The 27,028-nt window shown below is 36.4% G+C and overlaps 1 protein-coding gene and 1 pseudogene across 11 annotated transcripts in view; one reads left to right on the top strand and one right to left on the bottom strand.

The window, feature by feature from the left end:
• The window catches only part of GABPB1 (GA binding protein transcription factor subunit beta 1), a 61,229-nt gene that overhangs the window by 977 nt on the left and 33,224 nt on the right, over window positions 1–27,028 (top strand). Inside the window, exons 1-2 of one of the 10 annotated variants that reach the window (XM_079129970.1) lie at window positions 420–706; window positions 20,997–21,065. The exons of 7 other annotated variants lie outside the window; for them this stretch is intronic. The gene's annotated coding sequence lies outside the window, so the exon portion shown is untranslated. Of the gene's footprint in view, window positions 1–419; window positions 707–20,996; window positions 21,066–27,028 lie in introns of those variants that run through there. 2 more of the 10 variants (XM_079129971.1, XM_079129969.1) reach the window with 2 other exon arrangements.
• On the bottom strand, window positions 11,979–13,559 carry LOC306655492 (high mobility group protein B1-like; annotated as a pseudogene). The gene has a single exon. The product of its transcript is annotated as a high mobility group protein B1-like (transcript).

The raw sequence follows: 27,028 nt of genomic DNA, 5'->3' as shown, positions 1-27,028 counted from the left end.
AGCGGGGGCTCTGTGGGCGCTGGGAGGCGGGCAGTGGGCGGGAGAGGGAAAGAGGCAGGCGCGGCCGGGCCTCGGCGCCCGCCGCCCCCGGCGCAGCCGGCCCCTTTGTCTGTGCGGCCTGACGGCCCCGCTGGCCTCTCCGGAGCGGGTAGGGCCGACCGCGGGTCTGGAAGGCGATCGGATAGCGGTGGGAGCGGCGGGCCTTGACAGGGTTAAGAGAAGAGCCCAGCTGGTTCCGCGCAGGGCCGCCACGGCGACAGCCGCGGCCGCGGGGACTCGAGTCCTGAGAGGACGAAGTCTGCGTTTCTGAATGTTCGGGACTTCTGCCCCAGAGACTTCGCCTCTGGGACCCACAGTCACGGTTTCGGGAAAGATACTGAGAATTTTGCCAGGTCATCTCTGCCCGGGCACAGTTAATCAGTGTGATATTTAGTGTTTCGTTGAAGCTCTCCAACTGTGTTGAATCAGCGTGCCTAGTCTCAAGGGTGTAGCGTGAAACTGAAACCAAAGGAATGATTCAGGCCTGCTTTGTGTGTTTTCCCACTTTAAACTTGTTTTCAGTACACAAATTTTTGATTCAAACCTGATTGGGCTGTGGCGAGCAGACATTTGTTCAAATGAGGGTAGAGACCTCATTATTTTTGAAGGGGGCTTGATAATGTGGAAATACTTTCTCTCCGGACACTGGTTTGCTGTTTGAATTCAGGCAAGTTACTTTCTGAAGTATAATTTTATCCGGAAACACGTTTTATGTAGTCGATAGATGATCCTTGTAGTTTGCCATCCCAGAATTAAAAATGCACCCTCATTGTGCACAAGTTAGTGCTCAGAAATTCTTTTTTTTGCAGGTAGTTTATCTCATGTGAAGACCCACCCAGCTTGGTTTAATTTCTTCTGACATACTTTGACACTTCCACTTTCATGCTCAGACTTTGAATATAAGGAAGCTGAAGACCGTTATAACTTGTTTTAAAAATTTTTTTTCTTTTTAAGACTTTTCAAAAACAAACTGACTCCATGTTAACAGTGACATGTTAGGCAAGCGTGACATCGTTTTGTATTTCTGCACTTTTTTTTAATGCCTGATTAGTAGAACACAGCTGGTTTCTTAAATGTACTGTAGTCTGTCTGTGGTGGTATCACACTGTAACCTCTGGAAAACTCCACTGAATACTCATGTCCCCCTCCTTTTTTAAATACAGAACTGTGTTATCCCTAGTCTGTTATCACTATGAAAGTCAAATCAGGATACTATCCAATACATATTTTTAAAATAAGGATACTAAGAATGATTCCTGTACTCTTTTCTTGAGGTCTAACTTTTTAAGAAGTTGGGATTTAGGGGTGGGGCTGTAGATTATGGTTAGGGTGTTTACCTAGTGTGCTTCAGGACCTGGGTTCAATCTCCAGTCCCAGAAAAAAAGAGATAAAGCTTACGGAACATATGTATGCTCCTGGAGATTCATTCTAAATGATTAAACTTAGTCTTTAATTCCAATGTTTGTTTAATGATGTACATAAATAAAACATGAATTACACATTAGATGTACTTGTGAAAATTTGTGTGTAAGTGTAATCTGAATATAGAACACTTTCAGAGCACTGGGAGCTCCAGATTTAAAAGAGCAAAAACCTCTGTTTAATCTGATGTACGCATGTTTTTAGAGTTTTTTGTCTGAATCAGTCTGGGTTTCCTTGGTGGGGGGACATTCACACTGTAGTGTGTAAAATTTTAAGGTCACACTTTGTTTTAATGGTTTAGAAAGGAAGCTAAATTTGTTTCCAGTTGTTTCTGTGAACTCTACTCTGAATCTGTCAGTCTGTACTGTTCCATCAACAGGAAGCATCTGGTGGTTCTTCATGTAATTGTTAAAAAATGTCAGGTGTATTTTTAATAGACCTGTTTGCTGTTCCTATGAAAATAGGTTGGATCTTGGTTAATTTTACTTGATTTTAGTTTTTTCCCCCCCAATATTAAAAAAAAAAAAAAAAGGCTTTATAATGGGCCATTTCTACAGAATAGGCATTTTTTTCCCCCATAAGTACCTTGTAAAGTAACAGGTAAAACAAATGTCATTAGGAAATTAGAAATTTTTATATGAAAAAAATTTTTTTATACTGAGGATTGAACCCTGGGGCTCTTAACCACTGAACCACATCCCCAGTCCTTTTTAAAAAAATTTTATTTAGAGCGGGGTGGGTCTTGCTAAGTTGCTGAGACTGGCTTTGAACTCCTGCCTTAGCCTCCTAGGCCTCTGGGATTACAGGTATATGCCACCATGCCAGGTTTTTTATAGGAAATTTTGAGTCACATTCAGTTTTGAGGGTACATGAGGCTGTGTCCAGTTTTCCTTTGCAAGCACACCCAGTGTGGATGAACTCACTGTTAGGCTCCATCTCTTTTCTCTCACTTTGCAAAAGTTAAAAAACAAACCCAGGGACTAGGGATGTAGTTCCCTGATAGAATACTTCCCTGGTAAGTGTGAGGCCCTGGGTTCTATCTCCAGCACTGCAAAAACAAAACCCAAACAAGGTCTTGGACTTCAAGACAAATTAGTTTTCCTTTTTTTTTTTTTTTTTTTTTTTAATATATATATTTAGGGGGTACAGTGTGATAACTGGAATGTGCATACAACATAATGATCAAATCAAGGTAATTAGCATTTCCATCTGTTCAAACAGTTATTTTGGGAACTATTGTAAGTCTTTATAATATAAATGTGTAATAAGTTATGAATTATAATCACTTTACTAAGGGCAAGTTAGTTTTCTAATCAGAATCATTCCTTTGGTCCACACTTTTTGCAACTGGTAGTCATATTTGTGTAGCATGGATATTCTACTTTGGGATGATGATAATTAGTGTTTTAACTTTTCTGAAAAGTTCTGCCATACTCTTAAAAAGTAAATCTAGTGCCAGATGAAATCAGCATGTTATTTATGTATTTTCTCATACTATTAACACTACAATGCTCTGCACAGAAATATTTTGGTGCAATCAGTGTCAGTTCAGACTTTGATAGGCTCCTTTATTTGGGCTGAGTATATCCATAAGTGTAAAGGCTTAAACTTGAAGTGATTTCTTCTCTAAAGATAAATCCATATGCAGGGCCATTAAATTTAGATAAAGAAATTTAAAATTCAACCCTACCATTTTTGCAGTACTTGGGATCCAGGACCTCGTGCATGGGTCAAGTGCTCTACCACTAAGCTACATCCCCTCTTGCTCTTTGCTCCTTTTTTTTTTTTTTTTTTTAATTTATTTTTGAGACAGGGTTTTGCTAAATTGCTGAGGCGGACCTTGAACTTGTGATCCCCCTGCATCAACTTCTGGAGTAGTTGGTATTATAGGCATGTGCCACCACACCTGGCTTTATATTTTAATAGGAATAATGGTAAAGGCTGTAGTTAGGACCCTAAATTCTCTTACACAAATAGAGAATGTGGTAAAGACTTCATCATTTTAACTGTGTGTTTAGTATGAAAGCACTATTGTTTAATTTTTTAAAAAAGTAAATTTTAGGTTGACAGCTTGTAGAGAGAACAGGATATTAGCCCACTTTACTTTGCACTGGTTGTGTTGTAAGGAGGGTATTGCCAACTTTTTAAGTGACATTGTAAGTAGAACCTTGCACTCCTTCTCAAAGTTTATATTAAAATCACCTGGAGACCTATAAAAAAGCCCAAGTTAAGAAGTGTAGGACCTGGGCCTCTTTTTTTTTTTTTTTTTTTTTCCCCAAAGTCCCAAGGTGGTAGACACCCAAGTACAAGATTCACTGAACAGTACAGTAGAGCCAGAGGATCTTCCTCGTGGGAGAAATAGAAATAAGGACATGTAGAAAATATGGGATGTTTGAGAGAAGCTCCTTTAAGAAATTATAGCCATCTTGAAGTATTTGGTAGTCTGTCATACAGAAAGATCAGGTTTGATCTGTCCAGAAAGAACCAGGCTCAATGGATAGAAGTTAGAGGTATATTGTAACTATCTTCCAAGAGAAATTTCCTTAAAGGTATAAAAATAAAATGACTTATTTTGTTTGGTAGGCTGTCTTTATTCACTGTTAGTTGGGGATTCTAGGGTAGAGGAGTTAATGTGCTGAAGAAGGAGTTGGTCTAGGCATCCTCAAGTTTCCTACAAATAGATTTTATAAACTGTGTCTCTGTTTATAGGTACATGGAGGAAGAGCAAAAACTGATTGAGTGAGACAGTTGAGCTTAATTGTTTCAGAGTTTTCATCTTGATAAATGGGTACTAAGTGATGGGTTATTTGATGAAGGACTTTAAACCACTGTCTTAAAAATGGACATAACTCTGACAGAGTCATTCCCATTTAATCTATCTTGATGTAATAAATATATATATATATATGAAGCATATCAGTTGTAGCTCTGTTGGTAGTAAGAGCCTCGAGTTGTGGCTCGGTGATAGGGTGATTGCTTGTCATATGTGAGGCACTGGGTTTGATTCTCAGCACCACATAAAAATAAATAAATGAAATGAAGGTATTGTATCTATCTACAACTAGAAATATTTTTTAAAAAGCCTATTGGCTGAAGTTGTAACTCAGTGGTAGAGAGTCACATGTTTAGCTGTGCTTAGTATGTTATGAGGTCTTGCCTTCCATTCCCAGCACCAAACCAAAACAACAAAAAAGACAGTGTAATAACACATTTAACTCTCACAGTAATCACTTGAAGTGGGTACTATCTCCATTTTTCAAAAGACAATACTGAAGTATAGAGAAATGAGGTAGCTGAATTAGTAAGTAATAGAACCAGGACTTTTATCCTGCAATTGTGACTACAGAGCCAGTACTCCTGTTCACTATGTTGTAAAATAGTAAGCAGCCTAACCTAGTAATGATTAGGGTACATCCCTACATGGGGGTACTACCGATTGTCATTAAAGTGATATTAGAAGAATGTAGTCATGAAAAGATATCTTCTAGGCAAGAAAAGTAGATTTAAAAACAGGATTCCATTTTGGTAAAAAAAAATATATATATATATTATGTATATAATATATATATGTATATGTATATATGTATTTATTTTTGACATCTGTAAGACTACATGCCAAATTGTTGAGTGGGTTATTTCTTTTATTTATTTATATTTTTTGGTACTGAGGACTGAACCCAGGGGTGTTTTACCACTGAGCTTCATCCCCAGCCCTTTTTATTTTGAGACAGGATCTTGCTAAGTTGCTGTATTTGGCCTTGAACTTGGAATCCTCCTGCCTCAGCCTCCTGAGTAGATGGGTTTCTAGGCATGCACCACCATGTCTGATTTTGAGTGACTATTTCTAAGTGTAGTTTTATAGGTAACTATTTTCTTTGTGCTTATTTAAATTTTCCAACTTCTGCAATGAACACACATTATTATATATTAAAAATAAGTTAATGTTACTTTTTAATTGAAAATTAATGACATTTGTATAAGCTAAGGAATTTAGACTTCACTATGCAGTTTATGCAAGGTGGCTCAGAATTTATACATAAATGTGAATTTTTAAGTGCATGTAATGTTTCCTATTTTTTTCAGTTTAATTTTCTACCATTCTAGAAGTAGTATGTTAATTGAATAGAGAAAATATCACTGACTTCCACCACCTAACTATAATTAACTGTTTTGTGTTTTCTTAATTTTAGATGTAATATTTTAAATGTTTTATTCATCCCAGTTAGTCATTCTCTAACTATATGATTTTAGACAATTTCCCTAATCTCTCTGTGCCAGTTTTCTCCTTTGTAAAATGAGGATTGTTATAATACCTATCTCATGGTGGTGGGGAGGATTAAATGATTTAGTACACATAAAGTGATCAGAATAGTGCCTGGCACTAGTTAATCACCCAGTAAATGTTAGTGATTATTATTTTAGAGCCAGAATCCACTGTCCAAAACCTTTGGAACCTAATAGTTTTGAAATTAAGAATATTTTGGATATAGGCAAGGTCATAATGTATGCAACGTTCCAAAGGAACCCAGTGCAATACCTTCTTCAAACATGTTACTATTTCTGCAGTAAAGTGTATGAACGTTTAGGCTAAATAGGATAGACTATAGCTTCATGTCATAAGATAAAGTTTTACTACCAAACGAGTTATTTTAGGTTTCAGAATTTTTTTTTTTAATTTTGGAATTGCAGATAATAAAACTGAAACATTTACTTAATTTTGAGTCCCATTTTCTTTTAATATTAAAACATCTTTTATGGCATTGTATAGCTTTGTAGTACATGGTCTTTTAAAAAAATGGAAATAATGGAAAATGTCTACTTCTTTCTCCTTTGCTTTAAAAATATGGGAACCTGCTGATTGTATGATTCTGTTTTATGCTAAACCCACCAATGCTATGATTCTATTACATAAAGTAGAATATGTTTTACAGAAGAGTCTTGAGAATTCCTCTAACACAGCTTGTTTCTGTCTCATTACATTTAAGGCATAAGATAATTTATTGTGGTGGTTTACTAAAGTAGTGATTGTGTAAAGGTCAGTGGGAGGAGGGCCACCATGATACTTCTAATACATTTGTATTCCATGGATGTGGAGACGGTGGTTGTTTACTGGAACCCACAAAATTAATTTTAGTACTTCTTGACTTTGGAATTGGTTCAGTTCTTCTCATGATAAAATTATTGAATGTGTGTTTCTTTCTGACTCCTTTGTGTCTACAGCACTTACCATGTACCCAAACAGAAAGCATATTTAAATAGTATGGTGTATAAGTGAATGATCTAAAAAATTTCCTTTATATTTTAAATGGCTTATGTGAGGTCTTAGACCTTTACCATGTGATTGATTGTTCTTCCTATTTTTCTTTATCCATTCATAGGAACCCTTAGTTTCTTTCCCATTGTGTTATGGTGTGAATGCTTGTGTTTCCTGGAAGTTTATATGTTGGACTCTAAGCCTCCAAGACAGTGATTTTGTGGGGTGAATATGTCACAAAGGCAGAGCCCCCATGAGTGACATTAATGCCCAATTAAGAGACTCCAGAGAGCCAGTTTGCCTCTTCTACATGGAAGTCACATCAAAGAGACTACTGTCTATAGGCTGGCCCTTAATAAAATGAATCTGCTGATGCCTTGATTTTGGTCTTTCCAACCTCTAGAACAGTGAGAAATAAACTTATGTTCTTTGTAAGCCACCCAGTTTATGGTGCTCAAATGCACCATTTGTTTATGCAGCTCAAATGGACTAAGGTACTTAGTTTATTCCTGTGTGCATTAGATATAACCTGAACTTTGACATTAGTCACTTTCATTTTTACTGGGCTCCTGTTGTCAAGTCTTTCCACCATTGATTTCCTCTGTTTTTCCCGTATAATTCACAGCACATGTAAAGAAGAAGTTGAATAATCATGATTTCTTGGTCATTATAAGTTTATGTTGAATAGTTCCAACTGGGCCCTTTCTGCTTCACACTAATTGTTATATTAATTTCATATTTTTCTGATGTTTCATATTTCTTATTCTCTTAGTAGATGCTGTTGACTTCTACTTATTGGAAAAACTGTAGAGTATATGCCTCAACTTGTTTTTTTTCATTGTCACCATGATGAATCTCAATTCTGTCATCTTACATTTTGTAAACTAAATAAAAGAGGAATCTTGCTGCCACATTTAACTTTTATTCTTTGGTCACTTTGAGCATTATCGTCATTGGTTTTTCCTCCTTACCTTCAAATGTGCAAATCTCTGTATTTTGGGAAAAAAATCAGCTGTAATGAACTACTGCCCTTCTTTCCTGCTGTCTGTGTTTTCTTTTCTCCATTTCAAAAGTTTAAGGACCGAGTTACAGTTGCTGCTCCCCAGCTCTTTTACTAATACTTCCCTAATTTAACTATAATTTTGGAATACTGTATTCAGATTATTGCTTCAGAAGACATTGTTCTTGTCCACAATATTGGTTTCATCCTGATTTTATTTAGCCAATATCTTATTGTTGATATTTAGAAAGGATATTAGCATTCTTCCTTTGCCTTTCACATGAGTATATATCATTCTAGTTTTCTCTTTCTGACTATGAATTTTAAGTGTGTTGTGTCTTGTTCTTATTACTAATATCATTCCCATCAATTCTTTTTTTTTTTTTTTCTTTTTTTGTGTTAACAGGTATTGAACCCAGAGACACTTAACCACTAAGCCATATCCCCAGCCCTTTTTTATATTTATTAGAGAAAGGGTCTTGCTGAGTTGCTTAGGGCCTCACTAAGTTGCTGAGGCTGGGTTTGAACTCTTGTTCTCTGGCCTTAGCCTCCTGAGTTGCTGGGATAAGGGATAATAGGTGTGTGCCACCACAATAGTGCTCATTCCTGTCAATTCTTATTCTTCTCCTCCTGTTTGTGTTCTCAGATGGATGTTTTATATGTTGATGACTCTCAAGTGTTTACAGGTTTGTAGCTCTAGTGGTTTACTGGATGTTTCCATTGGAAGACGTAAGGAATTTCTATCACTTCTAGATTTATTATTACCAAGCCTCCTACCTGTTCCCAGTTTTTCTGTTTCCTCATCATTATACAGCTTGAAGTTGTCTGTGATGCATGTTTCCTTTATTACTGAAATCTGTCATTCTGCATAGTTCTTCTAATTTTAGATTCTCCTTCCTTTAATCTCTTCTTGCATATGGCTGCCAGGATAGTTTTCCTGGAAAGTTTTTTGAACCCATTGCTATTAACTGAAAGTTCAAGTAGAGCATATTGTGCTGTTGATCTTTGTACTCTCCATTGTGCCAAATAAAGTGAATTGAACTTGGGCAGAATAAATGTTTAAATGAATCAACATTTGCTCAAAAGTTTGCATGGCTTCAGGTAGACTTCAGGATAAAGTCCAAATTCTACTTTCTGACATTCATATCTATTCATACTATGTTCTGCCTCTTTAGTTTTTTCTTCCTTACTCTAAACATTATTAAACTGGTGTTTCCTCAGGAGTGTACCATGCATATGCACAACTTGAGTTCTTTTCCTTGCCTGTCAAAGCCTGTTCAGGAATGTACCCTGTGTCAGGCACTGTTCTAATCTCTGCATTATAGTAATGAACAAAACAAGACAAAGTCCCCATGTTTTTTTGGAGCTGAGATTTCTGAGGAGGGATGTAGTATGTTAGGTGCTAATGAATACGGTGAAAAGAAATAAATCTAGATAAGGGAATGGTGGGATGGAATGTGGCTGCTACTTTGTTTGGTTAGGGAAAGTTGCTCTCTCTGGTTGTCCTGAAGTCCTCACTGGACTGAACCCCTGGAGCATGCCATACAGTTATTTAAGTATTATTTTCTAAGCAGCGGGAACAATGTGTACAAGATCCTAAAAAGAATGAATGCTTGTTTGGCTTATTAGAATTGCTAAACTTTGTGTGGCTAGAGCACAGTTGGGGGGAATGATAGATGAGCTGAGAGAAGTAGTGGGGAGCCAGATAATGCTTCAAATGTTGTCTTTTATTTTGGATGGGTCTTGCTGTGTTGCCTAAGCCAGAATAGAATTCTCAATTCTCTAGTCTCCTGAGTAGCTTCTATTGTCTTTTTCATTTTGGTACTGGGGATTGAACCTAGGGGCACTTTACCACTGAGCTACATCCCCAGCTCTTTATATTTTTTATTTTGAGGCAAGGTCTTGTTAAGTTGCTTAGGACCTCACTGGATTGCAGAGGCTGGCCTTGAATTTGTGATCCTCCTCAGCTTCTGGAGCTGCTGGGATTATAGGCATGTGCCACCATCTCCAGCTAATCACATTTTCTTTATCCTTTCATCCACTGATGGGCATCTCCGTTGACTCCATGTCTTGGCTATTTTGAATAGTGCAGTAAACATTGTGAATGCAGTTGTCTCTTTGACAAAATGATTTTATTTCCTTTGGATATATACCCAGTAGTGGGATTGCTAGATCCTGGTATTTCTTGTTCTGTTTTTATTTTTATTTTTTTAGGAACTAACATACTTTTTTCCATAATGGCTGTGTTAATTTCCATTCCCACCAACAGTGTACAATTCTTTTCTCTCTTTTCCTCAGCAGCATTTTTTTTCTTTTCGATAATAGCCGTTCTAAATGATAAATTATTGTACTTTTGATTTGCCTTTCCTTGATGATTAGTGATGCTGAGTTTTTTTGTCAGCTACTTATTGAGCATTTTGTCAGGCACTTGTTAGCCTTTTGTTTATTCTCTCTTGAGAAATGTTTATTTTGTTCATTTGCCCATAATTTATTCAAATTGTCAACACATTCTTTCAGCTCATGAAATACTTTAAAGATTGTGACTTCAGTTTTTGTGCAGTGTTCAGTTACAGAGTTTTGTTCACTTTAGCAACACATATACTAAAGTTTATAGTGTTTATGCTAGTGTGGAATTAAGGTGGATTTGTTTATTAAATGGGTGGTATGCTAGAAGCTGCTAGCTAGCTTCTGAAATACACATACATGTAAGTTAAACCGTCCTTGACTTCCTGAGGCTTGTGGGAGAGGAAAGCTTATAAACAAATAATTTATAATGCAGTGGAGTCCATATAATAATGGAATTATGTTTAGGGCACAGTGAGAATACAGAAGTGATTAATTTTGCTGAGCTCAAGGAGAGCTTGTTGGAGGAGGTAATATCTGAACTGAGTTTTGAAGGCAGGATATTAATACTTGGTTAGGTAAATTGTAGTAAGGGGGAGACTTCTAAGGCAGAATAACATAAATGAGAGGTATCATGAGAACACGTAGCACATATGAGTAATTACAGATAACTCAGTATTGTTACATTATAAACCCAAGGGGTAAATAATGAGTTGATGAGGCTGCAGTGAGGCACAGGCCAGATCTTTACAAGGTCTGAGATGCTTTGGATTTATCATTTATTTAATGATTATGCATTTTAGGTGAAAATAATATACAGTCAGAATCACTTCTAGGAAATTGTCACGTGGGAAATAGAGATACCATCTCTCATTAAATCCGCAACAGCCAGTTTTTCCTCTAGTGATGAAATATATCACTGTGCCCTAGAGGAAGTTGGCCTGCTTTTATGGGCTATGTTGTACTGGGGAAAAAAATGTATATATTTTTAACATTAAACTCTGACCATTACAATAAGAAGAAGCATTTGAGGACTGAGACCTATTGAGGAAATGGAAGATTCATATTTCAGGCTAAAACTAGAATGGTGAGTGGCTAAATTATTTTTCACTTCAAGTTAAACATACTTATGGTTCTGTTCTGTAGGTGATTGGACTACACAAATTTGACTAAATCACAATTTTAGATCATTACAGTACACAAATTTAAAACAGACTGGGAGGAGTTTTGGACATGCTAATTGAAAAATGTGTGTGTGTGTGTGTGTGTGTGTGTGATAAAGATATTGGGGATTGAGCCCAGGGGTGCCCTACCACTGAGTTAAACATTCCTAACCCTTTTTATTTTTTAATTTTGAGCCAAGTTTTTGCTAAGTTGTCCAGCCTGACCTTGAACTTGTACTTTTCTTGTCTCAGCCTCCTGAGTAACTGGGATTATAGGCATGTGTCACCTTACCTGGTGAAATCTTTATTATTTTTTAGTTTAATGTGTGTTGGCATAATTTATGTGCTATGAATGTAGAACTCTTGAACTTATCTTAAATGTGAATATTAAATAGTCATCAATAAAGACTTCTTATCCTTAGAATTATCAATATTTATACTCTAGGTTTCATGGAGATCAATAATGATGTCATAATTTTACAGTTAGACACACTGGTATGCACAGGTGTAATGTTAAAGAAATAGAAATGTAAAAAAAAGAAGATGTATCTCTGATAAATACATTATGTGGAAGTAGGAACTTTATTAGCACAATTCCAGTTTTTTAATTAATCTATTTTTTACTAATAAAAAATTGTATTTACTTAAAAGCATTCAGAAAGTCAACAAAATAGCTGCAACTTTTTTTTTTTTTTGCGGTTAGTAGTATTCAATTAACAGAACAACAATTATTTTGTATGATCTGCATTAGAGACAACTGAAGATGAAAAACTACTGTCCCCATATAACTAATTTATGCTGTGCACCAACAAGAACCTGCTTTAAATTTCCATGCCAATTTACAACCCATACTGTACCAGGCAAGGTTAGTGGCTATTGAAAATACCACCAGGACAGGGCTATCTAAAGACACATTCGGTCATGTGTTAACTATACAAAAAAAGACACTGTACAGTTTAAAAACGAATCTTACACAGCCTTACATTTCAGTTTTTTTCTTTAAAAGGAATGAGTTGTGTATAGGGGGGTTAAATGCTTTATAGACAAGAAAAAAAACACTGCTAGAACCAACATATTCATCATCATCATCATCTTCTTCATCTTCCTCTTCCTCCTCATCCTCTTCATCTTCCTCATCTTCCTCCTCTTCCTTCTTTTTCTTGCTGTTTTCAGCCTTGACAACTCCCTTTTTTGCTGCATCAGGTTTTCCTTTAGCTTGATAGGCAGCAATATCCTTTTCGTATTTTTCCTTCAGCTTAGCAGCTTTCTTTTCCTAAGGCTGCTTATCATCTGCAGCAATGCTATTCCGCATCTCTCCCAGTTTCTTTGCAACATCACCAATGGATAGGCCAGGATGTTCTCCTTTGATTTTTGGGTGATAGAACAGAACAAGAAGAAGGCCGACAGAGGCCTCTTGGGTGCATTGGGATCCTTGAACTTCTTTTTCATTTCCCCTTTAGGAGGGATATAGGTTTTCATTTCTCCTTCATAGCGGGCTTTGTCCGCCTTTGCCCTGTCTTCAGATTTCCTTTCTCTTTAGCAGACATGGTCTTCCGCCTCTCTGAGCACTTCTTAGAAACCTCTGAAAAGTTGACTGAAGCATCTGGAGCTTCTTGTGCTCCTCCTGGCAAGTTTGCACAAAGAAAGCATATGATAACATTTTGCCTCTTGGCTTCTTAGGATCTCCTTTGCCCATGTTTAGTTGTTTTTCCTCAGGGAGGCACAGAGTCGCCCAGTGCCCGACCAGCTCTCACTTGCCCCGGTGCTGTCTCTATGAAGCTCAGTGTACTGCAATGACTGTGAGAGCCACAATTTCAGTTTAATGATATCTTTTGGTATCTGAACTTCAAGAAACAAAAATAGCTTAGAATAAGGAACCTTTAGATTGGGGGAGATGAAATTGTAATATTTAAAACTGAAGTTTAGGGATGTTTTAGTAGCATATAAACTCTCACATAGAAAAATTTGGGAGTAATTGTATATAAGACAAAGAGGTTTAATATAATGCAGAAAAGGAGTCCCAACGTGCTGGGTGCTGCCTATAAGAAGTTCCTGCTGTAGAATTTGAGATTTCAAAGTTTTTTGCGTAAGTTATATTTCAGAATCTCATTTTTGGGGCTATAACTTACCAATTTACTTTTACCTGATTTTTTTTAAATTTTCTTTTTTTTCTTTTTTCTTTTTTTGTGGTAGTCATAGATGGACAGCATGTCTTTATTTTATTTTTATGTGGTGCTAAGGATCGAACCCAGTGTCTCACACTTGCTAGACAGGTGCTCTGCCACTGAGCCAGTCCTCCCCTTACCTGATTTTTTTAAAAGTAAAAATAAGTAAATGACTTTTTAAAAGGGGAGAACAGATAAAGCACATACATACCAGGACTTGCAAATAAATTTAGTAGTTTTTTTCTAGGTTTATGTTATTAAAGATTTAGATGTGGGATGATGAAAAAAATCTGATAAGTAATTCTTGCCTGAGATTTTAAAATTTTAACTACTTAATGTCTGAAGAGAAGGTGTTTTGCTGGCAGTAGTTTACTTTATAAAATGCTTTAAAAGTAAAAACAGTGAGTATGGTAGTGCATAGTTCTAGTTACGGGGGCGGGGGCGGGGGGCTGAAACAGGAAGATTGGTTGAGCTCAGGAGTTTGAGACCAGCCTGGGCAATATAATGAGATGCCATTGTGAAAAAGAAGAAGAAAAGTTTACAAGTAGTTTGGGGTATAGCATAACTTCAGTAGTACGGCATTCAGGTACAAGGACCTGAGTTTGATTCCTGGCACTCAACAAAACAAAACAAATTTCCAATAATTGTTATATGTAGGGAACAAAGTGAGAGTGAAAAAGGATTGAAACTCATACTGTTCTTTCATCCAGTTTGTGTTTACCCCTTTACCCACTGCCTTCCTCAGTACTGAAGTCCTCTGGAACTTGAACATAGTTGAGAAATGATGGATTGGGCTGGGCTAGAGTTAGGGTTTGGATGGATTCTTACCTCGTATTTTTGATATGTACAGTTGGGTGAAAGAATGGTAACAGAACGTTATATAGAAATTCACTTGAAGCTGGGCATAGTGGCTCACGCCTGTAATCCTAGTGGCTCTGGAGGCTGAGACTGGAGTATTGCAGATAATGCACTTTAATTCAAGAAACATGCAGTTGAGTGGTTTTTAATCAAGTATTATTTTACCCCCAGGAGATATTTGGCTGTATCTAGAGGCAAGCTTGAAGATAGGATCAGGAAACTAAAAAAAAAATTAAAAATTAAATAAAAAACTTCATGATACAATCTGCAGTAGACTGAATACAACAGAAGTATCAAACTGGAATACAGAGCAGATGAAATTGTCCAGAATGAAGCTCAGAATGAAGCTCAGATGTAAAATATAAAAGATGTTGTAAGAAATATGGGGATAGAGCAAGAAGGTCTTAATTGGAATTCCAGAAAGTGTGGGGGAGGGGGAGAATATAGAGCATTTGAAGAGACGAAGGTGGATATTTCTCAGCTCCAGTGAAAGATACCAGTATTTAAGAATCCCAACAAATCCTACTCAGGGTAAAAATAAATGCACACCTACACACATCATAATAAAAATCACAGAAAACCAGTAACAGAAAAAGCTTAAAAGTAGCTGAATAAAAATAACCATCATAGAGTAAGAATTAGATTAACAGTGACTTCTCAATAGCAACAATGGAAGTCACAGGACAGTGAAATGATGCCTCCACTTTGAGGTTGGGGGTGTAACTCATAGGTAGAGCAGGTGCTTCGAATGAGTAAGGCCCTGGGTTAATCCCCAGAGTGCGTGCACAAACACACACCAAAGATATGGTGGTAAAATATATTTCGGACCAAAAAGTGTTTGTCAGTATCTCACCCATGAAGGATGATTTAAAGCAGCACTGTTCAATAGAAATTTCTGTGATGAAAATGTTCTTGATCTCTGTGTTGTCCAATACTGTCATAGCCACATAAGGCTTTGCTTATTTGTTTTTGTTTTTACCTACAGAGATGATCTTGAACTTGGGATATTCCTGCCTCAGCCACATAGGCTCTTGAAGCCAGATTGGACAGTGCATGCATTTCTTTCTTTTCTTTTTTTTTTTTTTTTTTTTTTTACTAGAAATTGAACCTAGGGATGCTTTACCACTGATCTACAGCCCTTGTCTTTTAAAATTTTGAGACAGAATCTTGCTAAATTGCTGAGGGTCTGGCTAAGTTGCTGAGACTGGCCTCAAACTTGGAATTCTCCTGCCTCAGCCTCCCAGATTTCTAGGATTACAGACCTATGCCACTGTGCCAAGTTTGGACAGTGCATTTCTAAAGGATATGTGTAAGGCAGAATGACAGTGGTACTAGTGGGCCACGGTGGTGCACACTATAATCCCATGACTTGGAAAGGCAAGTGCAATAGCCATTTAGTGAAACCCTGTCTCAAAATAAAATAATAAAAAGGACTAGGGATGTGGTTTAGTGGTAAAGTACCCCTGGGTTCAACCCCTAATATTCTGACCTCAAAAAACAAAACAAAAAAACAAAAGTGGAGAGAGAGAGAGTGATCCTACATGGTAGGAAGAAAAAGTATAAAGTGTAAATGAAAAGTAAAGAAGATGAAATGTATTTGGAAAATGAAAATGGACTGCGTTAAACAGGAGAAATGTCTAATGGATTGTATTTTGTAGAAGATATATATTACTATGTGGTAAAAAGAAGAAAACGGGCAGAACAGTAAGTTTAGTATGCCATTTTAGTATAAGAAGTGGAGAATAGAGAATAAGTGTGTACACGCACATACATACACACACTAATTTGTTTATGAGGCAAAGAGGAAAAAAAATAAATTGTTACCCTATGATGAAGGGTGGGTGGGAATGGCATGAAAGAAACAAGAATTAAGGTAAGACTTCTGAGTATACCTTTTTATTCGGTTTTAACTTTTAAAGCATGTTCAGTATTTTTTTAAATATATTTTTTAGTTGTAGGTGGACACAATACCTTTATTTTATTTTTATGTGATGCTGAGGATTGAACCCATGGTCTCACGTCTGCTAGGCGAGCACACTACCACTGACACACGACCCCAGCCTGAAGCATGTTAAGTATTTAAAAAAAATTTTTTTTAGTTGTTAATGGACATTTATTTTATTTGTTTATTTTATGTAGTGCTGAGAATAAAACCCAGTGCCTCACACATGCTAGGCAAGTGCTCTACCACTCAGCTATGACCCCAGCCTGATGTTAAATATTTTTATACTTTTAAAATTTACAATTAATTAGACTCCCCCTCCTCCCAAATCCATAAGATTAGCTGGTTGAGGTGGCCTACCCCTGTAGTTCCAGCAGCTCAGGAGGCTGAGGTAGGAGAATTGCATGTTGGAGGCCAGTCTCAGCAACTTAATAAGACCCTGTTTCAAATAAAAAATAAAAAGGGCTGGGGGCTGTTCCTGGGTTCAATCTTTAGTATCGTAAGAAAAAAAAAACCCTAAGATCAAAAACACTGTTGAGTAAATGAATCTACACGTAGAATACAAAATAGTTATTTAGATACATGGAGAAAAAAAATTTTTTTTTTCAGTATTAGAGATTGAACCCTTGGGGTGCTGTACTACTGAGCTACATCCCCAACCCTTTTTAGTTTTGTTTCGAAATAGGGTCTCACTAATTTGCCCAGGTTGGCCTTGAACTTGTAAACATATCACCTGGTGGAAAAAACACTTTCAAGTTCCACTGTAAATGGGTATTTATGCTCAGGACAAAAAGAAAGGCAAAGAAATTTTAAATTTTATTGCTAGTTTTAATATTGGTGTTTTTATTTTGATACCATTTGATATATATCAGGATAAAGCAAATTAAGTGTTTATGCTAATATGTTAGTAATTGATTGAGCTATAAATATAAAATTAAAGAAGCTAAGCAAAAAAATCTGGTAATGGTTGACTTGAATTATGAATGTCAACATGAACTCATGATTTAAATATGTATGTCTTAATTCCACCCATGTATACATATTTTTCTTAGCTCTGTCCACTGAAAGGATCTAGAAACAGTGTTACTTTGGTAGAGGGGAGTACTTTGAATACCTCAATTTTGGTCTTAAATACTTCTTCAGAGTTCAGAGCTCTTGTTAAGGAAGTCTGGACCTAAACCAATGTGATGGAGATACAGGCCAACTTTTTCTTCTGTGCGGTAAAGTGTCTCAGATCTAATTCTTAGATGCTTGATCCATTTTGAGTTGAGTTTTGTACAGGGTGAGAGATAGGGGTTTAATTTTATTTTACTGCTTATGGATTTCCAGTTTTGCTAGCACCATTTGTTGAAGAGGCTCTTTTCTCCATTGTAAATTTTTGGCACCTTTGTGTAGTATGAGATTACTGTACTTATATGGATATATCTCCATGTCTTCTATCCTGTACCATTAATGGGTCTACCTGTCTATTTTGGTGCCAGTACCATGCCATTTTTGTTACTATGGCTCTATGGTAGAGTTTAAGGTCTGGTATTGTGATACTTCCTGCATCACTCTTCCTGCCCAGGCTTGTTTTGACTATTCTGAGTCTTTTGTTCTTCCAGATGAATTTCATGATTGCCTTTTCTGTTTCTATGAGAAATGTCATAGGGATTTTAATTAGAATTGCGTTAAATCTGTATAGCGCCTTTGGAAGTATGGCCTTTTTGATAATATTAATTCTGCCTGTCCGAGAACATGGGAGATCTTTCCATCTTCTAAGATCTTCTTCAGTTTCTTTCTTTAATGTTTTGTAGTTTTCATTGTAGAGATCTTTCCCCTCTTCGGTTAGATTGATTCCCAAGTATTTTATTTTATTTTATTTTTTGAGACTATTGTGAATGAAGTTGTTTTCCTCATTTCCCTTTCAGATGTTTCATTGCTTATGTATAAAACTGCTTTAGATTTATGCGTGTTGATTTTACATCCTGCTGTTTTACTGAATTCATTGATGGGGTCTAGAAGTTTTCTGGAGAAGTTTTTTGGATCCTCTAGATAGAGAATCTTGTCATCAGCAAATAGTGACCAGACTTCCTTAACAGGACCCCCATAGTGCAAGAAATAAAAGCAAGAATCAATAAATGGGATAGATTCAAACTAAAAAGCCTTTTCTCAGCACGGGAAACAATAATGTGAAAAGAGAGCCTACAGAATGGGAGAAAATCTTTTCCACACACACACACTTCAGACAGAGCACTCATCTCCAAAGTTTATAAAGAACTTAAAAAATTTACACCAAAAATAGAAAGAACCCAATCAATAAATGGGCTAAGCAAATGGGCAGACACCTCACAGAAGAAGATATACAGGTGATCAACAAATATATGAAAAAGTACTCATCATCCCTAGTAATAAGAGAAATGCAAATTAAAACCACCCTAAGATTTTATCTAACTCTAATTAGAATGGCTATTATCAAAAACACAAGCAATAATAAGTGTTGGTGTGGATGTGGGGAAAAAGGTACACTCATTCATTGCTGGTAGATTTGAAAATTGGTGCAGCCACTCTGGAAAGTGGTATGGAGATTCCTCAGAAAACTTGGAATGGACCCACTATCCTACTGCTTGGTTTTTACCCAAAGGACTTAAAATCAGCATACTACAGTGATGCAGCCACATCAATGTTCATAGCAGCTCAATTCACAATAGCTAGATTGTGGAACCAACCTAGATGCCCTTCAGTTGACAAATGGATAAAGAAACTGTGGTATATATACACAATGGAATATTACTCAATCATAAAGAAGAATAAAATTATGGCATTTGCTGGTAAATGGATGACGTTGGAAAATATCATGCTATGTGAAATAGGCCAAGCCCAAAAAACCAAAGGCCAAATGTTTTCTCTGATAAGTGCATAACAATATATAACAAGGGGGGTAATGGGGGAAACAGAAGAATGAAGGAACATTGGATGGTATAGAGGAAAATGGGGTGGAAGAAGGTAGAGGACAGAAAGATAGTAGAATGAAACAGACAGTATTACCCTATGTATATGTATGATTACATGAATTGTGTGACTCTACATTGTGTACAACCATAGAAATGAAAAGTCGTATCCCATTTGTGTACAATGAATCAAAATACAGTCTGTAAAAATAAAAAAAAGATTTAAAAAAAAGAGTACAGAGCTCATTGAATAAATGACTGATTCTAGATCTGGGGCAGGGAACATATGTAGTGAACCTGGAACATCTTGTGCCAGAAACAAGAAAAAAGCCAAATTGAAGAGGCTATTGGACAAAACTGGAATAATCTGAAAATCAAAAAGGAGTAATTTTTTGGGCAAGTGAATATATAACAAATAAAACAGAACTTGTGAAGGTGACTCCCATACCTATTCCTAATTGAAAATTTATAAAAAAAGCAGTTATAAATTTAACTAATTTTCATTAGGAACTGTTCTATAGTCAGGAGAGCCAAATAATAAATGTAGAAGGGATTATGGAATTAAAAAGTCACAATTTTATACAACTTGTGAAATAATTGACATGGCCAGGATCATTAATGGATGTTAAAACTGATTAAAAAAAAGAAAAAAACAAAAGGTTGACTGGGAATGGGCTATCCACATGGTGCCAAAGTGTGACTCTACACTTTGCTAGTTGATCTCGAGGTAAAACAGTCCTAGGGATCAGATTTTTTACTTAGTAATTAATCTTGTTATCATTAACAATGAACCAAAAGCTTTATGCTTCTTGATATCGTTCAATATCAAGAATACATCATCAATGATGAAAAATTTTTGTCCCAAAATCTAATCTGAATTTTATCAGGCTTTTAACACTTTTAGTTTACAAGAAATATCGGAGATTAGAAAGAAATTAGACTCAGGTGTAGCTCGTTGATTAGAGTAAAGGCCTAGTGTAAAGGCCTAGTGTGCATGAGGCCTTGGGTTTAATCTCCAGCACCACAAGAGAGAAAAGAAGAGAAAAAAAAAGAAATTAAATGCTCTCTTAAGGAAGCAAAAGGAAAAAATCAGAAGTGAGATACGATAAACTGCCTATTCAACAAATCATTTTCATGGGGGAGAAAAAAGTGGGTAGGGTAGACGAGAGAAGGAAATTGTTCTAGAACAAAATTAATGTTTGGATAAAGCAATGAAATGCAGTGGGTGTTAGCTGTAAAGCACATTTTTATATGAAGGATAAAGCAAGATGACCAGCTTTTAATTTAAAATGTGGGTGATAGGCATACAGGTGTGTATATATGATATATATGTTACATATATGCATATACATACCTTTTTGTATTAGAAAATTTTTATAATTTCAATTTTTTCTGTCAATGGATACTTGTTTGTAGTTTCTTTCTTTTTACAAATAACATGTTAGAACCATAACATGTTTTTTCTCTGTGTATGTGTTCAAGAATGCACAAGATAGGGTAGCTTCCGAGCAGAGGAATCCCTAGGGCAAACAGTACTCAACATCTTTAGTTATACCAGATGTTGATATATTATTCTTCAGAATGGTTGTACTAGAGGGAATTATGGATAAGAGATATATGTGTCTTCCCTACTTATGAATTCTTTGATGGCAGGTACTGTGTAGAGGTTCACATATAGACCTGTTGTTTGGTTGAATGAAATTGTATTTTAGGGGGATTGCCTGGCAGCAGGGTGGAGAAACTAGTTAGGTCAGCTGAGAGGCCATTGTGATGTTTAAGGTATGAGGTTATGTAAGACTCCAGCAGTGGGGAGGAAGAGATGAATATGAGAAATCTTGGGGAGAAAGGATCAAAATGTTTGTTTTCTTTTTGTTGAGCAGGATATTGATGGTTCACTATTGTGGCTTGTAACAGCCAAGAGTTGATTGGCTTCATTTTATAACAAGCAGGTAAGTTGTGCTTCACTAATAATTCAGAGGCATGTACTGGCTCATTCTACTAGAGGTCTAGCCTTATCATCATCTTCTTGGTACACTCTCTTCAAACCTCATTTGGTCTCTTCCTGGGATGAATATGTGTGATTAAAAAACAAAAAACCCCAAACAAACCAGTAATTGAATGGGATAAAGGGACAGTGTATTGCAAAGATTAGAATTTAGTAAAATGTGTGGGGATCTCTCCCTCTTTTTTCTTTTGGTTCTGGGGATTGAACTTAGGGGCACTGAACTACATCCTCAACCCTTTTTATTTTTTCTTTTGAAATGAGCTCTCCCTAAGTTGCTGAGGTTCTCACTAAATTGCTGAGACTGTCCTCAAACATGTGATCCTCCTGCCTCAGCCTTCCAAGTCACTGGGATTACAGACCTGTGCCACTGTGCCATTGTCTTTATAGTTTGTTTGAAATCTTACAAAGACAAAGGCCATATCCTCCTATAATTTTTAGAGGTAAAGCCTATCCATTTTGAAAAGGATAATTCATCAGGTACAAATTCTTTTTAAAGAATGTCCTTATTTCTTTCTCTTTCTTTTCTTTCTTTTTTTTTGTGGTGCTGGGGATTGAACCCAGGGCCTTGTGCATGGGAGGCAAGCACTCTACCAACTGAGCTATATCCCCAGCCTGAATGTCCTTATTTCTTATTTTGAAATGTTGTAGAGCTGTGTGTGGTATCCACAACCCCCCCCCCCAAAAAAAAAAAAAAAAGAAGTTGTAAATTCTAAAGTTGTTGTCTTTAAGAAGTTTAGAGTAATGGTTCTAGAACACCTTGCTCCCACAGAAACTTAATATGAACCACATGTTTAAATTTATCTCATAACTACATTTAAAAAACCTCCAAATGAATAAAGTTAATTTTAATGGTATATTTTATGTAACCCCATATATAAAAACATTACTGTTTGAAACAAGCAGTCAAAGTTGTTAATGACCTATTTTTGGTACTAAGTCTTCAAAAGCTTGTGTGTGTTGTACCTGTAGCATACCTGAATTTGAACTTGCCACATTTCAGTGCTCAGTATTCTTGTGTGGCTAGTGGCTATTATATTGTACAGCTCAGTTCTAGAACATACTCAGTAGAAACCTTTCAACTCTGTTTGTTACTGATTTGATTTACTGTCATTGATGGTGACCTGAGGTGATCTTGTTTCAAAGTCCTATTGATGATTATTAGGTAAGTTCTGGCTTCCTGGCTAGATTTTTCTCTATCATACTAACTTGGCAGGTCTAAAAGTGACTGAGGGTTCAAATGAGGCATTAGCAATATCTGGATTTATTATATTCATGCTTTTCCCTTTTGTTTCAAAGCTATGAAATTGACCTTAGATTTTTTGTGGGGTTAAATCTTCAATTAAGTTGCTGCCAATAAAGAATTTTCAGGCAAGTTCCAATCTTGTTCAGTGATAAGGGATTTAGTTACAAGGATGACTTAGGAATTCATTAAGCTTTCTATTAATTATGTTATTTCCTAGAGTTTGTGAAACTGTTAGCTTAGTTTACATTTAAAAACTTAAATGTGAGGAATTCATTGGTTGTCCCAAGTGTTTTTGGAGTTTCTGCTGTATATCAATTATTGTTCATTTCATGAATAAGAATTTTATCTAGCATTTGACAGGCACTGTAGTCCAGGCACAATGATAGGTCTTAACCAAGTAAACAGACATTTAATGTAGTATGATAGATTCAGTGATAGGATACTAGAAGAATGTACATGAAGGATTGTGTATTGTTAATTTGAATTAATTTAAGGCGATTGAGGGAGGCTTCTCTGAGGAGATAAACTGAACTCTGAAGGATAAATAGGAATGACAAAAGTGGACTTGGGGAGGAGAACATTGTTCTTGGCAGTGAAAATGCTTGTGTAATGACCCAAAGGTAAGAAAAAGAGCCTAATCCAACCAGTGGCGTGTGCCTGTAATCCCAGCTGCTCAGGAGGATGAAGGGAGAGGATTCCAAATTTAAGGCCACTTTTAGGAATAATTCATCAAATACATTTTTTTTTTTTTTTGTTTAATTTGAGACTCCATCTCAAAACAAAAAGGGTCTGAAGATGTTAGTGGTAGAGCACCCCTGGGTTCAGACTTCAGTATCCCCCCACCCCCCACACACAAGAAGAGCCCAGTTCAACACACTGTCTGAGGTATAGAGTTCAGTGGCAGAGATGGTAAGTAATGTACACAGGGTGACAGCAACAGGTGCCCAAAGTGTAAGACCTTGTTCCTAAGGCTGAAGAGTTTGTAAATGAGTTAACTGAGGAGGAAATTGGTTTCTGTTTAAGAATGATTAAAAAAATTGGTGGCAAAGTAAAGAAGAGAGAAGAGCAAGAAGTGAGGCATAGACACAGTTTAGAGGCTCTGTAAGAGAGAATGAATGGAGGTGTAGGTATAATTGTGACAGAAGAAAAGCCATCTGGCAAGTATTTACTGAGGATCTATTGTGTATCAGTGAAAACAGGTAATAGAAATTGAGACAGAGTTGGGAGATAAAAGTCACAGGTCACATTAAGAATGATTGGAAAAGATGCAGCCACATCAATGTTCATCGCTGCTCAATTCACAATAGCCAGATTGTGGAACCAACCTAGATGCCCTTCAATTGATGAATGGATAAAGAAACTGTGGTATATTTATACAATGGAGTATTATTCAGCCATAAAGAAGAATGAAAGTATGGCATTTGCAGGCAAATGGATGAAACTGGAGAATATCATGCTAAGTAAGATAAGCCAATCTCAAAAAACCAAAGGGATCTCGCTGATAAGTGGATGATGACACATAATGGGGAGGGGCAAGAATGGAGGAAGGAGGGACTGTTTAGAGGGAAAAGAGGGGTGGGAGGTGTAGGAGGGTAGGGGGAAAAATAACAGAATGAATCAAACAACATTACCCTATGTAAATATATGATTATACAAATGGTACGCCTTTACTCCATGTACAGAGAATCAACATGTATCCCATTTGTTTACAATAAAAATAAATATATATATATATAAAGTAAAAGAATGATTGGGAGAGGGGAAGAAAAAGAGTCAAGGGCCGTGTCAAGGTTGTGAGCCAGAAATAAGCCAGTACTTAAACAATTGAATTTGGAGGTGCCTTGGAATTTACAGGTAGAATATATCTATATAGTTGGATGCTTGAGTTTGTTCCTCTGGAGAGAGGCTTGGGTTAAATATAGAGAAACTTGGAGGTTTACAAGTAATCATGGCTTAGAAAGTAGGTAATATCCACTAAAGGAGAGAATGTAACTGAGAAAGGAAAAAAGGGCTGAAAATAGAACAGTCAGGAATGCTAATATTTAAGTGAAAAGAAAAGGAATCTAGTTGAAAGACAATTTACCATCCCTGCCTCCAAGTATTTTTTAGTTCAGATAAGGCACAACCATTTGGGTACTGTTGAAAAGCAGAGGATAATTTGGTGCCAAATTGTAACCCTGTTTTGTGTGTAATGAAGTTAGGTAGGTAGAGATGGTAGTTAGTAGCATTGGTGGTGCACACATTCAGTGGAGATATCTGGCCTGTGTCACTAGGACTTAAACCATGGATTCTGGGAGAGTGACTGAGAGAGCTTGGATTCTGGAACCAACTGTTTTGGTTCAGATTCCCACTGAACAGGAGAATCTTGGGCAGTTGGGCAGTATGACCTTCTGTGCCTGTTTCTACATCTGTAAAATAATGATGATAATAATAATTGCTAATTTATAGTGTTTTAAAATTGAATGAGGGCTGGGGAGATAGCTCAGTCAGTTCGATCCCCAGCACCACAAAAAAAAAAAAAAAAAAAAAAAAAAAAATTATTGGGCTGGGGAGATAGCTCAGTTGGTAAAGTACTTGCCTTGCAAGCACAGGGCCCTGGGTTTGATCCCCAGCACCACAAAAAAAAAAAAAAAAAAGATTGAATTAGTTAATGTGTATCAAATTCTTAGACTAGATATATGTATAATATATAAATGTTATATATTTTTATTTATGTATAAATGTTAGACATTATCATCATTTAATAATTGGGAGTCAGTGGGTCAAATGAGGGCCTGTGTTCTGGGAAGAATAAGTAGGCACTAGAGAGAGAAAAGGTTCCCTGAGCAATAATGTTTGCTCTATAGAAAACACATGTTTTTGTGCAGATGATCATTTCTATGTGGGTGAAAAGTATGATTATGTTAAAATGAATTCAACTGTTATGTGTAAGCATGAAGCACTAATAAAAGCATTTTTAAAAATAAATGAAGTGGATGAAGAAATGCCCTGGGAGTCCAAAATGGGCATTTCTCCACAAATCCTCAGGGATACAAATCTGCCTTAAGGGCTTTAAAGGAGGTAAGAGTATTGCTGAATCTTTAGTCTTGCCCTCCTCATGTGGTAGTGGAATTTTCTTAAGTTACAGTATTTAAAGAGTGTTATCCTGGAATAAAGATTTTCATCTGTCTTGTGAGTGTGATTTTACAGGAGGCCGGGCCTTGATTCAGTCAGCTCTAATTCTGGGATTAAGGTTCTGGTTTTAGGAGAATGGGGACCTTGAGGAGAATCAGTTATTCTTGAGTTGGTGCAGTCATTTGGTAGATAATTTGGCAGTGTCTATCATGATTAAAATGTGATTTTTTAAAAAAATCCTCAATCCTACTTGTCTGAATAATTCCTAGAAAAGTTCTAACTCGTGTGGTATTGCAACATTGTAAAAATTTAAAAATTAAAATGGGATCAGGTAAATAATATATTCATACTGTGTTTCCTGTTCTTATAGTATATTTCCCTATTTGATATGCAAATTAGCACAACCTTGGTGTCTTAGAACAGTTTTTATTTTACATTTCTGGAGGCCCAAAGACCTAAAATTAAGATTTCAGGAGGATTGTATTCCTTCTGGAGGCTTTAGGGGAGAATCCCGTGTCTTGCCTTTTCTGTCTTCTAAAGAAGGCCTGCATTTCTTGTTGTGTGACCTCTTCCTCTATCCTCAAGGCCAGCAATACAGAATTTTAACCCTTTCTCCCCTCTTCCCCATCTCTTTCCTTTTCTCTGACTTGACCCTTTGGCTCTCATTGAACGAGTACTTTTCTTGATTCTTTCTGTTCCTCCTGCCTCCCTCTTAAGAGGGCCCTTGTAATGCTTTAAACCCACCTGTATAAATCTGGGATAATCTTATCTTGAGATCCTTAATTTAAGCACACCTTCAAAATCCCCATTTGACCTGTAAGGTAATACTCACAGATTCTGTGAATTAAGATCTTTGGGGTACCATTACTCAACTTACTGTGCAGTCACTAAGAAGAATGTTCAGATCTGTATGTACTGACATAGGAAGAAGTCACTGATAAGAGGATTCTGGTTAGGTGAATACAAGTAAGTTGTAAATCAGTATAGTATGATCCCTTTTCTTGTTTTGTATGTGTGTTTCTATATACATAGAGGAGTTCTAGAAGGATATACACTAAATATAAATAGTGTTTACTTCTGAGAAGTAAAAACACAAGGAAGTGTAGGGATGACTTTGAAGTATATATTCTTTTTCTCTTTGTTCAGTACTGGGGATTGAACCCTGGGATACTTTACCACTGAGCCACATCCCCAGCCTTTTTAAAAAATTTTTAAATTTTGCGATAAGTTGCTGAGATTGGCTTCAAACTTGTGATCCTCTTGCCTCAGCCAACCCCCAGTTGCTGTGACTACACCACCACACCCGGCAAAATGGTTTTTTTTTCAGCATCTAATGTTCTACATTAAAGGCTTATTAAGTTTATGTGATATCTAATTTTGATGAAAAGCATTTTAATAAACATTTGTTTTTCATAACATGCATAAATAAATGCTCATTATAGAAAAATTACTAGAGAAAAATAGAAAACAGGGAAATTCATAATTTTTATTACCATGCTATATTGTTTCCAAGTACTTTCTATGCATTTTTTACAGTTAAGATCATATTG

This window comes from Sciurus vulgaris (genome assembly GCF_902686455.1).
Source record: "Sciurus vulgaris genome assembly, chromosome: 2".
NCBI lineage: Eukaryota > Metazoa > Chordata > Mammalia > Rodentia > Sciuridae > Sciurus > Sciurus vulgaris.
The sequence above is the reverse complement of the archived record's forward strand: the minus strand, read 5'-3'. Positions and strand labels throughout refer to the sequence as shown.